The 20,889-nt window shown below is 46.3% G+C and overlaps 1 pseudogene; it reads right to left on the bottom strand.

Annotated features, from left to right (window-relative positions):
* Nucleotides 1–20,889, bottom strand: part of LOC139565332 (myosin-10-like) — a 74,348-nt pseudogene that overhangs the window by 23,328 nt on the left and 30,131 nt on the right.

Here is a 20,889-nt window from a genome sequence, read left to right as displayed (position 1 = left end):
TGAATAACCCATTAAAAGTATGATGTCAGTAAGATGGCATTGTACCCAATTATTTCATACAATGTTGAGAAACACTAAATGTAAACCATATGGTTCTGCTCATCTGCAAAGCCGAAAATTCTGTGCAGTCTTGACTGAGACTTTCTTTAATAAAGCATTCCTAAATATCAATACCAGTCTTTGGAGATAAAAAATACTTTTTGTTTGACTGAACACAAAATGGTGCAGCACTAGAATCCTCCTCAAAGGGCCTGATCATAATGCTCTTAAATCAGATGTGGCGGTCGTGTTATGCTCATATTAACATCTGGGACTAAATATTATTCTGTTTATAATAATATACAGTTTAATAATATTATGTCCAAATATACACCAACTGATCAATTCAAGCTATTGAGCAGAGCGAATACAAGCCTACTATATGAATCATGTAGACAGAGGTTTATATGCTGTTTATTTGCTGGTCATGTCCATCACAGGTTGGAGGGCATAGCCAACCACAGGGTATAGCCAACCACAGGACATAGCCAACCACAGGGCATAGCCAACCACAGGGCATAGCCAACCACAGGACATAGCCAACCACAGGACATAGCCAACCACAGGGCATAGCCAACCACAGGACATAGCCAACCACAGGACATAGCCAACCACAGGGCATAGCCAACTGTCTCACAGGGTTTTCGAGGCCACTAGTCTACTTCTTCACCACAAACAGAGAGGACAGAGGGTCAAAAGCAGTACTGCCTGCAGTAACTAAAGTGAGACATTAGGGGTGGTGAGAGCATTCCTGTGGTTGTGACGATGCTCACATGCACCCTCCACTTCCAGGAGGCACTGCTGTGACGGGGCGGTGGCTACTTCCCAAATCCTCGAGCGGTGGGGGCATTCCACCACCACGCACCTCGCCCACTTTACACGCTCTAACCAGGGCGCTGGCTCTGTGGGCACAACAGAAATAGCACTGCAACCAGCCAGCCTGTACCGCCCTGGTTTCTCTTCGGGGATGGGACACTGGGGCCTGGTTTTTGTTGACCTGGTGGGCCAGAGTTTTCTGTGATTTTAAGGGTTGGGGGGTAGCGCTGCCCAGCCCCACCACAGATCTGTGGGACAGGCTCAGCCTACATACGGGTCAGTGAGAGAGTGGTGCAGAGAGAAGTAGGGCTGCTGCCAGAAGGACTGGGGTCTGGCCCACTTAAACATACTGCAGCCTCTACCGTGTAGATGTGTCCCAGCCAACCCTGAAGCACATCCTATAACTCAGGTTTCTAGAGTTTGAGAAATGCACTACAGAGCATACATACACTAAACCCCTGGTTCCAGACAAGACACATTCTTGCCAAAATGTTTTCTGAATAGTTAAACATGTCAATGTAAGAGAAGGGAGCATCACCGGGGTAGCTTGTGTTTAATTAGCCCCAATGACTCCACATATAAATCATTTCCAGTGGAATGAGACTGGAGTCGGGGTGCCTGGCGGGGCAGAACACGATGTGAGGACTATTTTTCTTTCAGGAGCTCAACTCAGGGTGGAAATCAGATCTGAACTGTACAGATCACATGGAGGTATTGAGTTCCTCCTCCCACTGTCTGGATCAGAGTCAGAGAGCTGCTCCAGTCAAACCTCTCTCTCCTGATGGCTGGACGCTAGGGAGGGGCCATGTGTACATTTTCACTCCCCCTCTTAACCTTTACCTTCTACACTGCACAATACCTCCCTACCTCCCTAATGCACACACATTGTATCAGATCAATGCAATACTTCCACTGCTCTGCCCCACTGAAAAATCCCCAAGTTCCTGGCTACTGGGTGTCTGGGGCCCACTCTTCTATCAGAGCTGCTACTTGGCCCCCAGCCTCCCCTCTCCTCCCTCCCATCATCCCCTCGCTCCACATTCCTCTGGCCCGTGCTCATAGGGATCCTAACTGGACACAGAGGCAGCGTGGTGTGGGAGGGCAGTGGGCTGTAGTGGACTGGTGTATTCTGCCACAGGGACCCAGGTACAGAGTTACAGCCAGGATAACGCCACACATCAACACTGTGTAGTACATATACACAACCTGGGTGAGTGTAACTGTGTGTTTAATCGTAGCAGCATCTGCTTCAGCAAAGCATAGCTTTACTGAGGGGAGAAAAAACGGTTTTGGGGGATAATAAATGCTCCTGGGCAAACTGAGTAGGGGAACAATGAGGGCCAGTAAATATCTAATTTACACTCAGAAGTATTCACAGTGGAGTATTCAGTTGGAAAGAATGCTGTAATGTTAGATGTCTCTGTGGGGGAACAGTGGATCATGAATCAAGCTGAAACATTCTGCGCGGTGTATTAGTCCCAGGTGAGCCTCCATTGTTACTGAAGCATGCCCATGTTATGCAGCAGAGAGACAATAGTAGCTTCATTTCATTCCCCAAGATGTCCAGGTGAGGATCGCGATGGAGATAGGAAGGTCAAAGCATTCCCACATCACTGACCCAACATGTGCTTATTGATTAGGAACAATCAAAAGCAACAGCTACTCACAGACTGTACTGTAGGACAGGAATCCAGTGTGTGTGAATGAGTAGTCAGGTGTTATTATGGACACAAACAGTATTAGTGTGGCCGTGGGCATTAACCGTGCATGAAAGGAAGTTATGCCAAAGGCTAATCAAATGCTAATCAAATGAAAAGCTAGCATGAATAAAGGAGAATGGTTGAGATATTAGAGGGTTGTTGTGGCAGAGGGTTTGGAGAGCCACACTCTGATGTGATTTCACAGTTCATACCAAATCCTCTCATTGCCATGGACATTCAAAGTGGGAATGACAAAGATAAATGTGACTGGAACCAAACCACAAACAGCACATGCATATGGGGTTAATTATTGTAAGGTCACTGAAAATGAACAGCCACTGTGTTTCAAATGACAAAATATTTGTTTCACTTTTTAAGGCTTACTGTATGTTGACACTGTTGGGCATTTCCTTAAAATAAACCTAAAACAACTGATAAAACATGATATAATACAGGTCTGTCGGTTTGATAGCAGACTTAAACGTTTTGCCAGCACAAACAAATACCACATATACTGTAGCCAGCAGAGAGAAGTTCATGGGAAAAGACAGTACAGTTTGAATTCGGAAGGGCATGCAAAAACATCCAAACTGAGCACAACTGTTTTAGAAAGTGGGGAAACACTTGCCTGGAGCTTGTTCAACGCTTTAGGGGATTCGGGCTGTTTGTTTCAGGTAATAAACAAAGGAAAGGGTTAGACCTGGAGGTGCTTATGTCAAACACAAGCCATAAGCAGTGAACCTACTGGTGGCTAACATTATCCTGCTAACATTTGGCTCTGACAGAATGGCACTGAGCACCAGAGAGCTAGAGCTGAGGTTAAGGTGGTACACTACAACAAACTGATTAGACTCTATTAGAGGAGCTGCGTTAGCCATTAGCATCAGGGGTCATTAAACTAGAACACATTGTTTAGAAGTCAGTTGAGTACACACTGTGGTAAAGCCTCTGCCTTTGGGTCCAGCATGGACACATTGGAGGGTTTAACAGGAGGAGTTCAGTAAGGGAACAGGGAAGGAGGGAATGGAAACACTCACAGGAATGTTGTGGTCTTTGCGTCCTTTGTGTGACGAGGCGACGTGGGCCAGGTACTGGATGACCTTTTTGGTGTTTTCTGTCTTGCCGGCACCCGACTCGCCTCTGTGTGAGGAGGAGACAGACAGGACCAATACATATAAGATTAAACAGAGGAGGACGAGAGGATGGGGAGAGAGAGAGGAGGGGGGAGTGGAGGGATGAGGGAGAGCAAAGAAACTGGTCTAATCTACTACCAAGCAGGCCTCATAAAATAAATAACATTTCAGCACTGTTGAACACTTCCAGCAAATACTTGCATAACCCTTTGTCTACTGTTATAACTGTGCCTTTAGATGCCAGACAGAGCCAAGCTTCCTGGAAGGCTTCCACATATAATCTCAACCAAATACAGTCAAAACACATAAACGACCCAGCCCAGCCCATAGGCTCATCATGTCAGATGGGATGGCTCTGCTCAGCCCTGGGACATACTATAGACTAGAGAGAGTCTGATACTGTTGTTTGTTTTGCCTGCTCTGCTCTGTCTGATTTTAACTCCAGGGTCCTGTGGTTGGGTGGGCAGGTCTCCAGGGTTTCTAGGCTCTGCTTTTGGCCCGGCTCTAATGACAGGGACGTCCACAGCTCCGCCAGGACCCAACTCTCACTCCCCTCCAGACCCAGCACACAGCCACACACCCGTGGCTTTACCATAGCCAGCTATTAGCTCTCTACACAGAATGCTGGCTTAATGGATAAATGGCCAGAGTGCAACTCAATGCGAGTCTCCTCCTCTACACTTTGTATATGGGTGGTGTGGGGGTATAGTGTAATATATGTTAATCAAATGCCATTTCAGATTAATTTGATGTCACATTACAATTGTGAGAACAGTGAGATGTTTTAGGTTGAAATGACAACATCAGATTTGGGCATGGGACATACTTTTCTTCATTCCAAGCAGACTGACTTTCTGTATTAGTCACTCTTCTTGTTCAAGCACAAGGTAGCCAGGACATCAGTGTGTGAGGCCTGCGACTCTTGCATCAGTGTGTCACACTCTTAAGGTGAGAGATTCCACAGGTCTGTGGCCCAGTGGATCACTTCCTGTTCTGTAAACCAAATTACTTACTCATCATGTGGACTGGCATGTAAACCAGTTCTCACTGGTTTTCAATGACAAGGAGACTGGATTCTCTCTCAGATAGTACAACAGAGTAGGTTTCTGATCGGGCATAACAGCTTTATAAGATGGTGTAAGATTGGTGTGCTTATTTCTGTGATAATGGGAGGGTCTGAGATCATTGGCATATAGCACTCAAGCACTCGGCAGGTAGCATCCTAGCCAACAGGGGGTGTAATTGTTTGAAGACTGTGTACCAAACCACACTCATAACTCCCTCTACTCTGCACAAAGTTTCTCAAAGGCCAACTTAGTTCCATAACTACATCATAAAGCTGTTTTAGATATAGTCCATAATTGAAAACCAGCAGGATGGCAGGACCTTGCTAATCACGTCAGTATAACTCCCATTCTGACCAACTAACAGATGCTAATGCTGCTCACTTCCCTCCCACATCCTGTAGGCTTGTTCTGCCTTCTTCCCTGAGTCTAAGAGCTCGACTGTAAATCTGAAAGGAGTGACTGGGGTGCAACTCTGCATGGAGGAAATCTCCAAAAGTGAACTCAAGGACAAGAGGGGGTACGTCACTGCGATCCTACTTAAGGTGCAGCCACATCAGTCTCAGCGCCAGACAGGTTACTTTTCCAGCTCATAAAGCTGCTGAGTCTCTTCTGGAATCGGTCCACCTTAAAAAAATAACCTCTACCCTCTGAGTCCTCTTTGAGAGATGGTGTCAGAGCAGGACTTGGCAGGCTGAGGCGATCTGTTTACCTTACTGGGCAGTTTAATGAGGTAATGTTTCAGGAGCAGGACAGCTAGCATACTGACGGAGAAGAGCAGAGGCCTCTGAGAACATCCTCAGGCGTCATCAGGTGCATTAGCATAATGCAGTTTAGATAAAGGATTGGGCTGATAATACACCTCTGACGTGGAACACTGAAACATACACATAACACATTTTTTGATATGTTACATTTAGTCAATGTCATTACCCCTATTTGATTACCTCGACTAACCTGTGCCCCTGCACATTGGCTCAGTACCGGTACCCCCTGTATTATAGCCTCGTTATTGTTATGTAATCTTATTGTGTTACTTTTTATTGTATACTTTACTTTATTGAGGAAATATTGTCTTTACTCTATTTCTTGAACTGCATTGTTGGTTAAGGGCTTGGTACCGTAAAGTAAGGTCTACACCTGTTGTATTCGGCGCATGTGACAAATACAATTTGATTTGATTTGAAAAGCAAGCTGTTTTCAATCATGTAAAACGTTTCACTGAAATGTGAGTGAAAAGGATGTCAAGAAAAATTATCCCAACAGAGTAGTAGGATACTCACGTGCAAAGGATTGATTGGTCTTCACGATCTGTGGGGAAAAAACAAAAAGACAGAGTCAGAATCAGCCTATTCCACTACAGATCATGTGCACACACACACACACAATTTCATGACATCCAGACAAGAAAGGAACACCCCCCATAAAGTGTTTGTGTCAACAGGAGTCCCCTGGCCTGAAGTGACAGTGAGGTCCTGCTCTGCCCCAGCAGACAATGAGGACTGTGATCAGATCAGCCTTACAGCCCATTCATAAAGACTCTAGCTGTATGAGAGACAGTCACGCTGTGTCAGGGTCAGATCTAAACACGTCTTTCATTTCAAACGAGATTTAGATCCATAGCAGATTGGACATGCCTAGTCCTAAACTCTGAGGACAGCCATGCAGACTACAAATCCTAGGATCCACAGAGGACTGCTCTAACACCCTGGCTCTGTGGTTGAGGAGGTGTTTGATATTATCAAATCATGCCCTAATTTCATCCATATATTGAAAAACAAGATATTCAATACGACAGAACTACTAAAGTTGAACACCCAGTTACAGGAAATTCCCAGATGAAAGCCGCCAATTTGGCAAGCGCCTTCCTCCACGCTGCAAGGCAAGTGTTTAACCCAGTAAACACAAGCAACGGATGAGGTTAAAGAGTACTGGGCTTACGTCTCAGATGTAGCTGGATATCACTGAGTGTATACAGGTGCTCTGAAACTAGTGCATAATAATGTTTCCATAACCTTTTATTCTGCCAACAGTGGTATGATAAGATCCCTAGCTAGCTACAATTGGGGGCTACTAAATTAAATCAATATTCCATTTAATTTGGAACGGCAAGCCAGACAAAATTAAACAGGCCTATTTATTAATGAATATGAATTATGAAATATTAAAGCATTAGACCAAAGGCCCTGTTCCAACCCTGTTCCTGGAGAGCCAGCGTCTAGGTTTTTGCTCCAACCCTAATCAAGCGCACCTGATTCTAATAATTACCTGGTTGATAAGCTGAATCAGCGAGGTTACAACTGAGGTTGGTGTAAATACCTACAGGAGGGTAGCTCTCCAGGAACAGGGTCGGACACCCCTGGTTAGAAGCATAGATAGAGACAGATGCTAGATAGATCAGTGCTCTGCCAGAGAAATACCTGCTGCAGCTGCTATCCTCATGATTCTCCTTCTGCCTCTCATTATTCACCCCCTCAGCCCACTCATGACTCAGCATCTATTCACCATCTCCTCTAACAAGAACATGCTCTGTGGACTGGACACACAGTAACTCAACTCCATAGATTGACTCTGATGAATCTCTTTAGTGGGTGTTGTGGAGGCATGCCAGTTTATCTGAGTGGCTATCAGCCCCAAAAATGTAATGGAACAGCACCTGTCGGAATGATGTGACAGGCACTCTCTCAACCCTTGAATGTATGGGAAATTAAATCACAAAGTTATTTGGGGATAGGTGACATAGCTGACATGACACAGTGACACCAGAAGGTATATCATCCGGAGGGATGTAACACACAGAGTCAACACAATGAGGGTCTCTGGGTAGGAAGCTATTTGAGTTCAGATGGAAACATCTTGTAATGTGGACAAACATTATAGCCACTGAGGCACCTCTGTGTTTGGATAACCTTTTCTCCTAAAATGCAGACAACATTCTGACGCTGTAAGGACGGAGTCCTCCACATTCCTGTGGAAGATAGACAGTGTCACACCCTGATCTGTTTCACCTGTCCTCGTTATTGTCTCCACTCCCTCCAGGTGTCGCTTGTTTTCCCCAGTGTATTTATCCCTGTGTTTCCTGTCTCTCTGTGCCAGTTCATCTTGTATGTCCAAGTCAACCAGCGGTTTTTCCCGTTCTCCTGCTTTTGCTATTTCTCCTTCTTCTAGTCCTCCCGGTTTTGTTCTTTGCCTGTTTCTGGACTCTGTACCCGCCTACCTGACCATTCTGCCTGCCTTGACCTCGAGCCTGCCTGCCTCTCTGTACCTCCTGGACTCTGATCTGGTTTTGACCTTTTGTCTGTCCACGACCATTCTCTTGCCTACCCCTTTTTGATTATTAAACATCTAAAACTCCAACCATCTGCCTCCTGTGTCTACATCTGGGTCTGGCCTTGAGTTATGATACAGAGGTTGTTTCATTTCCTGTGGAAATCCTCCAAACGTAGAGTTGAAGTCAGAAGTTTGCATACACTTAGGTTGGAGTCATTAAAACTCGTTTTTCAACAGCTCCACAATGTATTTTTAACAACCTATAGTTTTGGCAAGTCGATTAGGACATCTACTTTGTGCAAGACACAAGTCATTTCTCCAACAATTGTTTACAGACAGATTATTTCACTTATAATTCACTGTATCACAAGTCCAGTGGGTCAGAAGTACATACACTAAGTTGACTGTGCCTTTAAACAGCTTGGAAAATTCCAGAAAATGATGTCATGGCTCTAGAAGCTTCTGAAAGGCTAATTGACATCATTTGAGTCTATTGGAGGTGTACCTGTGGATGTATTTCAAGGCCTACCTTCAAACTCAGTGCCTCTTTGCTTGACATCATGGGAAAATCAAAAGAAATCAGCCAAGACTTCAGAAAAATAATTGTAGACCTCCACAAGTCTAGTTCATCCTTGGAAGCAATTTCCAAATGCCTGAAGGTACCACGTTCATCTGTACAAACAATAGTACGCAAGTATAAACACCATGGGACCACGCAGCCGTCATACCGCTCAGGAAGGAGACGCATTCTGTCTCCTAGAGATGAACGTACTTTGGTGCGAAAAGTGCAAATCAATCCCAGTACAACAGCAAAGGACCTTGTGAAGATGCTGGTGGAAACAGGTACAAAAGTATCTATATCCACAGTAAAACAAGTCCTATATCGACATAACCTGAAAGGTCGCTCAGCAAGGAAGAAGCCACTGCTCCAAAACTCCCATAAAAAAGACAGACTACGGTTTGCAACTGCACATGGAGACAAAGATCATACTTTTTGGAGAAATGTCCTCTGGTCTGATGAAACAAATAGAACTGTTCGGCCATAATGACCATTGTTATGTTTGGAGGGAAAAGGGGGAGGCTTGCAAGCTGAAGAACACCATCCCAACCGTGAAGCACAGGGGTGGCAGTATCATGTTGTGGGGGTGCTTTGCTGCAGGAGGGACTGGTGCATTTCACAAAATAGATGGCATCATGAGGATGGAAAATTATGTGGATATATTGAAGAAACATCTCAAGACATCAGTCAGATGTCACGCCCTGACCTTAGAGATCCTTTTTATGTCTCTATTTTGGTTTGGTCAGGGCGTGAGTTGGGGTGGGCATTCTATGTTTTGTGTTTCTATGATTTTCTATTTCTATGTTTTGGCCGGGTATGGTTCTCAATCAGGGACAGCTGTCTATCGTTGTCTCTAAATGGGAACCATACTTAGGTAGCTTTTTCCCCCACCGTTCTTGGTGGGAAGTTGACTTTGTTTAGGGCACATAGCCTTTGAGCTTCACGGTTTGTTTTGTATTGTTTATTGTTTTGTCAGCGTCATTTCTAAAATAAACAGAAAATGTACGCTCAGCACGCTGCACCTTGGTCCTCTCCTTTCAACAGCCGTGACATCAGGGAGTTAAAGCTTGGTCGCAAATGGGTCTTCCATATGGACAATGACCCCAAGCAAACTTCCAAAGTTGTGGCAAAATGCTTAAGGACAACAAAGTCAAGGTATTGGAGTGGCCATCACAAAGCCCTGACCTCAATCCTATAGAACATTTATGGGCAGAACTGAAAAAGCGTGTGTGAGCAAGGAGGCCTACAAACCCGACTCAGTTACACCAGCTCTGTCAGGAGGAATGGGCCAAAATTCACCCAACCTATTGTGGAAGGCTACCCGAAACGTTTGACCTAAGTTTAACAATTTAAAGGCAATGCTACCAAATACTAATTGAGTGTGTATGTAAACTTCTGACCCACTGGGAATGTGATGAAAGAAATAAAAGCTGAAATAAATCATTCTCTCTACTATTTCACATTCTTAAAATAAAGTGGTGATTCTAACTGACCTAAGACAGGGAATTTTTACTAGGATTAAATGTCAGGAATTGTGAAAAACGGAGTTAAAATTTATTTGGCTAAGGTGTATGTAAACTTCTGACTTCAACTGTACCTTGAATTCCTATACATCAATATCACTGGGAGGAATGACCCCTCCACTAATACCAACACCTCTTACCACCTCCATCTATATCTAACCAGTATTGCTGTGCTCCCCAATCTCTGAATGGGTTTGATTTCACAGCCCCGCTGCTGTAGGTTACACTGATATTTGAATGTGACAAGCCAACTTTATGTCTGTGTAGCCCCGGCATTACAAACAACCACGCTGTGAGTGGTCTCTGTCGCCAGCAGAGCGTATCCACTGTCTGCTGAACCAGCAGCCTGCCTGACGCCCCTAAATCTACCCACCCTGGGGACGACGCTTTGAGCCAGGGAGAGAGTGGGAGAGGGGTGAAGTGAGGACACACTGATTCTTTGTGTGCATGTGCATCATGAATAGCTCATGAATCCACTGCAAGTTTTAAAAGAGAAAAGGCATGTCGCACACAGTGAAAACTGACATCATGACAGCCACAGTGGATGGTTCTAGATGAAACAGTCAGAGCACTCTCAGAAGGGATCAGAGGGACACGAGCTTGTATGTGTTGGTTACAAGTCTGGTCCTATTGCAACCCCCTCCCTCTCTGTGTCTCTGTCGTAGCTCTGTGCTCACTCCCTAAAAGCTCATTGTGCCTCAGCTCCATTCAGACTCACCCTGGTGGCCCATGGTATGAGGTGTTGTCAGTGTGAGGGGGCCTGTGGAGGCCTGGGGGTGACTCAGCCACACTGAAGGTCACCATTGGATACCCTTTAAGGTCACTGTGTTTACCTTCACAGCCCCATGTCCCTCTGACTAACAGACTGGACAGCCACAGAGGGCAGCTGTCACTGCTGGACCCTGCGTCATGGGTACATTGCTCCCCAGCCCAAGCCCATAATTGATCAGAAGATAAAGAGCTTACATGGTTTTATTAAGCCCACAGATCTGGGACTGTGACCTCATGACAGATTTCAACAATGAGTCCCAGGAACAAATATAACTCTACGGATGATCATCTTTAAACTCAAATGATGGTTGGAATGATAAATCGTTCATGTCGGTCACCTTTCATCAGAGGACTGACTGGCTACCTGAATGTCTACCAGGTGTTATAGGCATGACCTTTTGTTATGTCACTATAGTGTGAAATGCTGCTGGTGACTAGTCAGTCTGGCACTGATAAATGAACATATCGTTCAGCGCTCCTATTTCTCTGACCTGTGGTGCTCTTTTTTCCCTCCCAGAGACACACTCTGTTTGTTTCTACTTCTATGCGTCTGATGAGAATAGCAAAACAGGAGGGATGATCGATGGTTGCTGAGTAGAACTGGCCAGGTTCCTGACTACACACCAGACTCCAGAGCTCCACAGGTCAAAGTTTGATTACTCTTCCTCTCTGTGACAGAGCTTTTCACTGGGTTTTCATGAGAATAACTTTCTATGAAACTCAGATGGTTATCATCCACGTCATGTTGATTGTAGCTGTGATCGCTTTGAATCGAAGCACCCAACACCGAGCTACATCAACTCAGATATACAGTACATGATCAGAATATGATTCACATCAGAGACCAATCGCGTTTTTCAAAATGGCAGCTGATTGTTGGTAGTCAGCGATAATGATGACCTCAGCCACTGATTCATCGATACAGTCACTGATATAAAATGGTACGCTGGTCTCTACCTACTTCCTCTGTTTTCTCTTGTTCTAATATTCTCTCCTTGACACCTGCCTTACTCCCTCTCCACTGACGAAGAGTTAGGCATTCAAACTGTCATTTATCATCTTTAATTCTCTTCTAAAGCCAAATAAATAAATAAAGAGGATATTGACTTCAATTACCCGTCTCTGTGGGCCATTTATCAAAAGGCATTTCACACTCAGAGCACAGAGCCAGACACCCAATAAGCTGAAGTCATTCTGTAATACATATCAAAGCCTGATTCTCTATGGCTCATATGATCTCCACGTTCTCAGAAAGCCCGCTAGCTAAATGTCATTATGTGCATTGGGAAAGTTAGCTTTATTACATAGGATAGATACTTTATACCTACCACAAAATCATTCATTTAGTATACATTGTGGTATTATACTCACTATAGGGCTAATAATGATATTATCCAAATATTATCATATGAAAGAGAAATCTATTGGCTCCATACATTCATATCAATCAACTAACTAATCCAAACCCATTGCCTGGTGAAGTGAGCCAGTAGCTCCTCCATTCTGAACAGCCATCACATATTGATCAAACCATTGACTTTGTCTCTCTTGTTTCCATGCACAGAGGGCTGTCTGACTGTATCCATCTGTTCTGCCCATATACGCTCTGTCCCTGGCCGTTTCCTAGAGTACCAGTTTCACATACCCAGGGCGGGGCCAATGAAAATTGTTCTACCAATTTCACAATCTATTGGCTCATCTCTCTCCCTCTGTCCTGACTGTTGCTCTCATCTCTTATTCTCTCTCTCCTCTGACAGAGTCCTTCTCTCCCTCTCCCTCTGCAGCCATGGCACAGAGCCAAAGTATTACTCAGATTATTCAGAAATAAAACAAAAGTTTTTTTCGACCCACAGGTCCTTGATTTGATCGATTAATCAGCAATTCCAGCACAGTTTTTGTTTCCTCCCAATACAAGCCACCATTATCCTGGGCCTAACAAGAGGACAGGGTCAAATCAGTCCATACATTCATCAAGCTGTGGACTACTGAAAAACCCTTTCTGAAGGCTCAGGAAGGCTGATCTCAGTACAATCAAGCTGGCAGTCTCCTGCCATCAATTCAGAGTGAACAGTTCACTATAACCAGGGGAGAACCTATACCCCCACCAACGAAATACAACAGTTCAGATAATGGTTGGGCAGACACAAACATGTCCTTGGCCTTGTTGTCTGTTGCTCCACACAGCATGCAACAACTACGGGAATGAAAGAGATGGAAGGTGGCACACATAAACAACAACGCATTTTTTATTTTTTTATTTGACCTGTATTTAACCAGGTAGGCCAGTTGAGAACAAGTTCTCATTTACAACTGCGACCTGGCCAAGATAAAGCAAAGCAGTGCAACACAAACAACACAGAGTTACACATGGAATAAACAAACGTACAGTTAATAACACAATAGAATAATCTATATACAGTGTGTGCAAATTAAGTAAGATTAGGGAGGTAAGGCAATAAAGAGGCCATAGTGGCGAAATAATTACAATTTAGCAATTAAACACTGGAGTGATAGATGTGCAGAAGATGAATGTGCAAGTAGAGATACTGGGTGCAAAAGAGCAATAAATAAATAAATAACAATATGGGGATGAGGTAGTTGGGTGGGCTATTTACAGATGGGCTATGTACAGGTGCAATGATCTGTAAGCTGCTCTGACAGCTGATGCTTACAGTTAGTGAGGGAGATATGAGTCTCCAGCTTCAGTGATTTTTGCAATTCGTTCCAATCATTGGCAGCAGAGAACTGGAAGGAAAGGCGGCCAAATGAGGAGTTGGCTTTGGGGGTGACCAGTGAAATATACTGGAGCACGTGCTGCGGGTGGGTGCTACTATGGTGACCAGTGAGCTGAGATAAGGCGGGGCTTTACCTAGCAAAGACTTATAGATGACCTGGAGCCAGTGGGTTTGGCGACAGATATGAAGCGAGGAACAGCCAACGAGAGCATACAGGGTTGCAGTGGTGGGTAGTATATTGGGCTTTGGTGACAAAACGGGTGGCACTATGATAGACTGCACTGTGATAGACTGCATCCAATTTGCTGAGTAGAGTTTGAGGCTATTTTGTAAATGACATCGCCGAAGTCAAGGATCGGTAGGATAGTTCGTTTTACGAGGGTATGTTTGGCAGCATGAGTGAAGGATGCTTTGTTGCGAAATAGGAAGCCGATTCTAGATTTAATTTTGGATTGGAGATGCTTAATGTGAGTCTGGAAGGAGAGTTTACAGTCTAACCAGACACCTAGGTATTTGTAGTTGTCCACATATTCTAAGTCAGAACGTCCAGATTAGTGATGCTAGACAGGCGGGTGGGTGCGGAATCTAGTTTTACTTGCATTTAAGAGTAGTTGGAGGCCACGGAAGGAGAGTTGTATGGCATTGAAGCTCGTCTGGAGGTTTGTTAACACAGTGTCCAAAGAAGGGCCAGAAGTATACAGAATGGTGTCGTCTGCGTAGGTGTACATAGGTCTACATCTAGGGCTACATAGACAAACAACACTCTCCTCGTCTCCCCCCTAGGCCACGAGACAGACTGGGGATCCATTTTCCACTAATAATTTATTCCCAAGACGGATTCATCTACTCATTCCACACATTCCAGACCCCCCTCAGGCCACCCCTTTTACCCCCTCAACCTCTCCCCTCCTCCCTCAACTAGCCCCCTAATCTCTCAACATTCCCATCTACTCCCCAAAACATGTCCAAGCCTCTCTAATCTTGAAACGTAGGAGTACAGTGGAGCCCAAGTATGGATTGTAGTCTACTCCAGTCCACGCTTCCTGCTGGACCACTCCAAATTCAAACAAGTCAAAGAGGCAGAGAAAATAATGGTTTTATTCTGACTTCATGGGGTCTGTAGTTAGTGAAATATGATCACAGACTAGGGGAGGCAGGGTGAGAGCTGGTATGAGAAAACAGCCTCACCACCACTTCAACTGGATACAACACTCTTTTTCCACATCCTTCTTCCTGCTCTCTAAATTAGCTTCATTAAAAGAAGTCATAAAACCCTAACAAACGCAGTGCTAATTCTAGAGCCATGGTTACCACTTTGCACACATCAGAAATCCTGAGTGATGGCCAGTATTCTCCATAAACTCTAAGGGTATAGCACTACCCAGGCCTACCCACCCTGTACACAGACACAGACACTCATCAGTCATAGTAGAGCAGAGGCATGGATCATCTACTAGGACTGGTCATTAGAGCAGTAGCAATAGAAAGAGCTGTGGCCTGTTTACTCATATAGAGCAGTCAGGATGGATTCCAGGGGTACTTAAAGCCGGAGGAACAAAAGACTGAGTGTCTGTGTGAGAGTGTGTGAGGTCCCTGCCATGTCTGGGGTTTCTCACTGCTGTATTGTCAATGCTGCGACGCAGGGAGCCTAGCCCAATCTCAATAACCAATCCACACACACACACACACACAAAACACACTCCCCGCCAGCCTGCATTCTCAGACGGGTGAACTGGTAAACACACAGTTAGATCTGGCCAGTCCTCTCTGTACCTGTCATGTTTTGTCATTGATTATCATGTCTTGTCCCTGTGCTTCCCTCTGCTGGTCTTATTAGGTTCTTTCTCTTTCTCTCTCTCTATCGTTCCGTTCCTGCTCCCAGCTGTTTCTCATTCTCCCTACGACCTCATTTACTCTTTCACACCTGTCCCCTATTTTGCCCTCTGATTAGAGTCCCTATTTCTCCCTCTGTTTTCCGCTCCTGTCCTTGTCGGATTCTCGTTTGATGTTTGCTGTTCTGTCCTTGTTCCGCCCTGTCGTGTTTTTGCCTTCTTCAGATGCTGCGTGTGAGCAGGTGTCTATGTCAGCTACGGCCTGTGCCTTCCTGAAGCGACCTGCAGTCTGTGGTCGCGTTTCCAGTCGTTCCTCTCTACTGACGAGAGGATTTCAGTTTCCTGTTTTGGATTTACCATCGATATATCCAGGAGAATCATTATTTGTTTAATACTGGAATAAAGACTCTGTTTCTATTACGTCGCTTTTGGGTCCTCATTCACCAGCATAACAGAAGAATCCGACCTGGAATGGACCCAGCGACTATGGATTCTCTCAACACTACCGTCAAGTTCCAGGGAGCAATGCTCGGCAGACACGAGCAGGAATTGTCTGCTGCTCGTCATGCCGTTGAGACCCTGGCCGCTCAGGTCTCCGATCTCTCAGGACAGTTTCAGAGTCTTCGTCTCGTACCACAAGCTACTTCCTGGTCTTCCGAGTCTCCGGAACCCAGGGTTAATAATCCACCATGTTACTCTGGACAGCCCACTGAGTGTCGCTCCTTTCTCACCCAGTGTGATATTGTGTTCTCTCTCCAGCCCAACACATACTCTGGAGAGAGAGCTCGGATCGCCTACGTCATATCACTCCTTACTGGGCGGGCTCGGGAGTGGGGCACAGCTATCTGGGAGGCAAGGGCTGAGTGTTCTGACGTTTATCAGAACTTTAAGGAGGAGATGATACGGGTCTTTGATCGTTCAGTTTTTGGGAAGGAGGCTTCCAGGGGTCTGGCTTCCCTATGTCAAGGTGATCGATCCATAACGGATTACTCTATAGAGTTTCGTACTCTTGCTGCATCCAGTGACTGGAACGAGCCGGCGTTGCTCGCCCGTTTTCTGGAGGGACTCCACGCTGAGGTTAAGGATGAGATTCTCTCCCGGGAGGTTCCTTCCAGCGTGGACTCTTTGATTGCACTCGCCATCCGCATAGAACGACGGGTAGATCTTCGTCACCGAGCTCGTGGAAGAGAGCTCGCGTTAACGGGGTTTCCCTTCTCCGCATCTCGACCATCTCCTTCCATCGGTTCAGAGACTGAGCCCATGCAGCTGGGAGGTGTTCACATCTCGACTAAGGAGAGGGAACGGAGAATCACCAACCGCCTTTGCTTCTATTGCGGTTCTGCTGGACATTTTGTCATGTCATGTCCAGTTAAAGGCCAGAGCTCATCAGTAAGCGGAGGGCTACGGGTGAGCGCTACTACTCAGGTCTCTCCATCAAGATCCTGTACTACCTTGTCGGTCCATCTACGCTGGACCGGGTCGGCTGCTTCCTGCAGTGCCTTGATAGACTCTGGGGCTGAGGGTTGTTTTATGGACGAAGCATGGGCTCGGAAACATGACATTCCTCTCAGAGAGTTAGGGAGGATCACACCCATGTTCGCCTTAGATGGTAGTCCTCTCCCCAGTATCAGATATGAGACACTACCTTTAACCCTCACTGTATCTGGTAACCACAGTGAGACCATTTCTTTTTTGATTTTTTGTTCACCTGTTACACCTGTTGTTTTGGGTTATCCCTGGCTAGTATGTCATAATCCTTCTATTAATTGGGCTAGTAATTCTATCCTTTCCTGGAACGTTTCTTGTCATGTGAAGTGTTTAATGTCTGCTATCCCTCCTGTTTCTTCTGTCCCCTCTACTCAGGAGGAGCCTGGTGATGAGACAGAAGTGCCGGAGGAATATCATGATCTACGCACGGTCTTCAGTCGGTCCAGAGCCAACTCTCTTCCTCCTCACCGGTCGTATGATTGTTGTGTTGATCTCCATCCGGGGACCACTTCTCTTCGGGGTAGATTATTCTCTCTGTCGGCTCCCGAACGTAAGGCTCTCGATGATTATCTGTCTGCTGAAGGCATTCAGATGGATCCCGCTAAGGTCCAGGATGTCAGCGATTGGCCTGTTCCTAAGTCACGTGTCGAGTTACAGCGCTTTCTCGGTTTCGCTAATTTCTATCGGCGTTTCATTCGTAATTTCGGTCAAGTGGCTGCCCCTCTCACAGCTCTGACTTCTGTCAAGTCTTGTTTTAAGTGGTCTGGTACCGCCCAGGGAGCTTTTGATCTCCTCAAGAAGCATTTTACATCCGCCCCTATCCTTGTTACTCCTGACGTCACTAAACAATTCATTGTCGAGGTTGACGCTTCAGAGGTGGGCGTGGGAGCCATTCTGTCCCAGCGCTTCCAGTCTGACGATAAGGTCCATCCTTGCGCTTACTTTTCTCATCGATTGTCGTCATCGGAACCCGAGGGGATTCTCCCTGAAGGGCGTGATGTCGGGTTGACTGTCTGTGAAATTGAGAGACAGGTAAAGCAAGCACTCACTCACACTGCGTCGCCGCGCGCTTGTCCTAGTAACCTTCTGTTCGCTCCTGTCTCTATTCGTCTGGCTGTTCTTCAGTGGGCTCATTCTGCCAAGTTAGCTGGTCACCCCGGTGTTCGGGGTACGCTTGCTTCTATTCGCCAGCGGTTTTGGTGGCCTACTCAGGAGCGGGACACGCGCCGTTTCGTGGCTGCTTGTTCGGACTGCGCGCAGACTAAGTCAGGTAACTCTCCTCCTGCCGGTCGTCTTAGACCGCTTCCCATTCCTTCTCGACCATGGTCTCAGATCGCCTTAGACTTTATTACCGATCTGCCTTCGTCTGCGGGGAGGACTGTGAGAGCCGCCAATAAACGTAGGATTAAGAGTCCTAGGTATTGTCGCGGTCAGAGAGTGTGGCTTTCCACTCGTAACCTTTCCCTTACGACAGCTTCTCGCAAGTGGACTCCGCGGTTCATTGGTCCGTTCCGTGTCTCTCAGGTCGTTAATCCTGTCGCTGTGCGACTGCTTCTTCCGCGACATCTTCGTCGCGTCCACCCTGTCTTCCATGTCTCTTGTGTCAAGCCTTTTCTTCGCGCCCCCGTTCGTCTTCCCTCCCCCCTCCCGTCCTTGTCGAGGGCGCTCCTATTTACAAGGAACGGAGGATCATGGACATGCGTTCTCAGGGACGTGGTCACCAGTACTTAGTGGATTGGGAGGGGTACGGTCCTGAGGAGAGGAGTTGGGTTCCTTCTCGGGACGTGCTGGACCGTTCGTTGATTGATGATTTCCTTCGTCGCCGCCAGGGTTCCTCCTCGAGTGCGCCAGGAGGCGCTTGGTGAGTGGGGGGGTACTGTCATGTTTTGTCATTGATTATCATGTCTTGTCCCTGTGCTTCCCTCTGCTGGTCTTATTAGGTTCTTTCTCTTTCTCTCTCTCTATCGTTCCGTTCCTGCTCCCAGCTGTTTCTCATTCTCCCTACGACCTCATTTACTCTTTCACACCTGTCCCCTATTTTGCCCTCTGATTAGAGTCCCTATTTCTCCCTCTGTTTTCCGCTCCTGTCCTTGTCGGATTCTCGTTTGATGTTTGCTGTTCTGTCCTTGTTCCGCCCTGTCGTGTTTTTGCCTTCTTCAGATGCTGCGTGTGAGCAGGTGTCTATGTCAGCTACGGCCTGTGCCTTCCTGAAGCGACCTGCAGTCTGTGGTCGCGTTTCCAGTCGTTCCTCTCTACTGACGAGAGGATTTCAGTTTCCTGTTTTGGATTTACCATCGATATATCCAGGAGAATCATTATTTGTTTAATACTGGAATAAAGACTCTGTTTCTATTACGTCGCTTTTGGGTCCTCATTCACCAGCATAACAGTACCTGCTCTGTGTAACTGTCACCTCTGGGCTTCTGAGCTGTTATGATAGCCCACACTGTGGAGTGCTGCTGCTGAGAGGACTGGGCCAGAGGGATAGGCTGACATGCACCGTTCATTAAAGCAGTCACAACACAGTATGACTCTTCCTTCGTCAGGGAGGGGATCTGGTCATATATCCTGGTGTTAATGAAGAGCTCGCCAAGCCTGATGAATGTTATAATGGAGACTGGGTAATTTCTCTCCTTTTTTAAACGTATTTTACCAGGTTTTGTCTCATTAAAATACCTACAAAGTGATACTTTGAGACCAGTTTGACACAAAGCTGAGAAGTGTTTGTGTCCAGTTCTGCCGGCTAGCAGTGCATTGTGGACTGCAGTCAATAATCAGTTATGACTGTTGGAATTCGGATGCCCATGGTTCCCCTCACCATCAACGCTGGGGTCCGGGGGCGAGGACATTCCTGTGATATCACAGAGGGTGGCCAGGCTTCCTGGCCCACAGCAACTGGTAGGGGTAAAGGGGAGGAGGTGAGGGGGCAGAGGGGGGAGGGGAGCTGTAGACTGCACCCTTCAAGACCATGGAAACACACTGACAGTAATGCATAGAGAGCAGCGTGGTGGGCCAGACCCGGGCATGCAGTGGGCAAGGTAGGACGGCGTCAGTCAACTCGGATACACAGATGACGGCATTCTAGATATGGTATTGTAGGCTGGAATGGAATGTGTTGCAGTAACTACTGTAGCTACAATAAATAGCTTCCCATCCTATGAGAGAGACTACTTTATTGGTTTGACTCAATTACAGTGGAAATTGAGATCATTGGCAGGAACGGAATAAGGGTCAGAAAGAAGGACTGTTCCCTGTGTAGTGGATATGACAGGGGAGGCTGTGTAAAGTGACCAGTGAGACTAGAGAGAGAGAGAGATCCTGCACATTAAAGGAAGGAAGTCATTGTCCTCCCTCACACCTAGCGAGGCTTCCTTCCTTCCTCCCACACCTAAGCCTGTTGACCCCCACAGAGGGTATCGGCCTCACACACACACACTTTGCTCATACCTCACAAAGCACATTTTCCACATGCTTCTGATGCGGGGTGAAATGAGAAACACCTGTGAATGTGTAACAGCAGTAACAGAGGCCCATCATGGGGTTCTAATGTAGCCCTGCTGCTGGTGTCAACATCCTAGGGCTTATTGGAAACTGGAATATAATGTCTCTATTCCACTGAATTCACCGCAAGCTGCTCTGAGAGGAGATATAGAGGTACAGGAGAGTGGAATGAGAAGTCATGGTCTCACTTCAAAGGAGGAGTAGAGATGTATTACTGGTCACTGGAGGGTTAGGTGGGTCAGACAAAGTAGAGACCCATGCAATGGACCTGCATTAGAAATTATGTTTCTGAGCAGTGTTGTACACACACACACACACACACACACACACACACACACACACACACACACACACACACACACACACACACACACACACACACACACACACACACACACACAGTGGGACAGACAGAACAACAGCAAGACTCAATGTTCCTTTTGGTTCACTAAGCCCAT

This window comes from Salvelinus alpinus, chromosome 36 (genome assembly GCF_045679555.1).
Source record: "Salvelinus alpinus chromosome 36, SLU_Salpinus.1, whole genome shotgun sequence".
Lineage (NCBI taxonomy): Eukaryota > Metazoa > Chordata > Actinopteri > Salmoniformes > Salmonidae > Salvelinus > Salvelinus alpinus.
Note: the sequence above shows the minus strand (reverse complement) of the source record. Positions and strands in the feature narration are given on the sequence as shown.